This window comes from Apis dorsata, unplaced genomic scaffold (assembly GCF_000469605.1).
Source record: "Apis dorsata unplaced genomic scaffold, Apis dorsata 1.3 scaffold_44, whole genome shotgun sequence".
Taxonomy (NCBI): Eukaryota; Metazoa; Arthropoda; class Insecta; order Hymenoptera; family Apidae; genus Apis; species Apis dorsata.
The window spans coordinates 24571-26242 of NW_006263346.1; the positions used below are offsets into that span (position 1 = coordinate 24571).

Below are 1672 nucleotides of genomic sequence, written 5' to 3' on the forward strand. Positions count from 1 at the left end.
GTGAAACATCCCCCGACAACCAAGTCGTGGTCCGGTTGATGAAATTCGACAACTGGAAAGAGTCGAACGTTACTTTGTTATTGTACGGTGGTCTGGTGGTGCTTTACTTGTGTCTGCGAACGTTTCAACAGTTCTGGATAACGACGATTCTGTCTGGGTTTAATAGGATGTATCGATCTTGTTAACGGAATGTTGCTTTGTTTCCAAGGATAATTATTTGAAACTGTGTGAGATAGAGAATGATTGGGCACTGAGCGTGTAAGTGTTGTTAATTTTATGTCTGCGTTATAAATTGAATTTTGGAAATGATTTGATCACATGGAATTGGAGAAGGGGGTGGTTTGAAAGTTTTTTTTTTTAATAATTTGGAAATGAATTTTAATTTTTTTTTTTGAAGGAGTTGATTGTAAATCGTTAAAAATTAAAAAGAAAAATTATATATAAACTGTTTCGTGTATCAGGATAAAGTTGTTCGATTTAGATTAATTCTCTTTCATTCGAGTTTTTAAAATCAAAATCTTGTTTTGAATTTTAGCGACACACTTTTATTGCAAGAAACAAAGAAGTTTTTTCTTGCAATAAAAATTACTTAATACAAATAAAATTTCTAAATCCTTCCCTTAGATTTTGGTGATTAAATAAATAAATTTTCCTTTGATAAATCTGAGAATTAAACGATCGATAAATTGCAATGCTTCGTTTACATATATCATACGGAATTATTTCTAATCCAATAAGTACGAATAACGATGCACAAAAGAAACGCAAATTGAATCGAAATATTTATTATCCAATGAATGTTTTTCCATTTTCCGTGAGTGCTTCGTTTTATTATTTCCCCGTCCGCTTCGTTTAATTGATCGAGTCGAAACGCGCCTTTCTTAATTTCGCGGCAGAATGACTATGGATGTCGTTGACAAGAGCCCAACTTTTCATTGTCAGAATTTTTCCCATCAGATTCTCATCCCGACTTCCAGATACAAGGAGTCTCGATAAATGACCCATAAAATTGAACTGAATTTCTCCCTATCGATAATCACATTGAATGGATGTAGATACAGACGCATTCAATTTGATCCAATTAATAACTATGATTTGTGATTTTGATAATATAAAAAGATTTATTTTATTATAAATTTAGAAATATATAATAAAACATTAATAAAATGAACGAATAACTTGGATTTCATGATATTACAATTACGAATAAATTAAAAAAAATAATTTTTTATTAACGATTAAAATAAATACTTAAAATGTTCCGTTAAATAATAATATAAATAAATGATAATTCTTGAATTTCTTTCATTTTATTTCTTACATTGTTGTCGTCATTTTCCTTTTCAATTATTTTTTTATCTACACCAGTCCATCGATCTTTCTACAATGATAATTCTATTCATTGTAGAAAGAGCATACAAAGTGTCTTTATCCACACTACTTCTATTCAATTGCGACTCCTTCATTACAATTGCTCGAATAAGGAGGATAAAGATAGGCGTAGGACAATCGTAAACGACGACACCCCACACGCGATCACTGGGAACAATTTTAACGCAAATGAGAAATTCTCTCTCTCCCGTGGTCTCGATAAACAATCCAGATAAAGGATTTATGACCGCGCGGGAAACAGCTGCCATAAAAGTCTCGGCCTGTTTCCAATCTGTCAACC

The 1672-nt window shown here is 31.8% G+C and overlaps 1 long non-coding RNA gene across 1 annotated transcript in view; it reads left to right on the forward strand.

Moving 5' to 3' along the window:
- Positions 1 to 1672, forward strand: part of LOC116186601 — a 14089-nt gene that overhangs the window by 8040 nt on the left and 4377 nt on the right. The window lies entirely within an intron of this gene.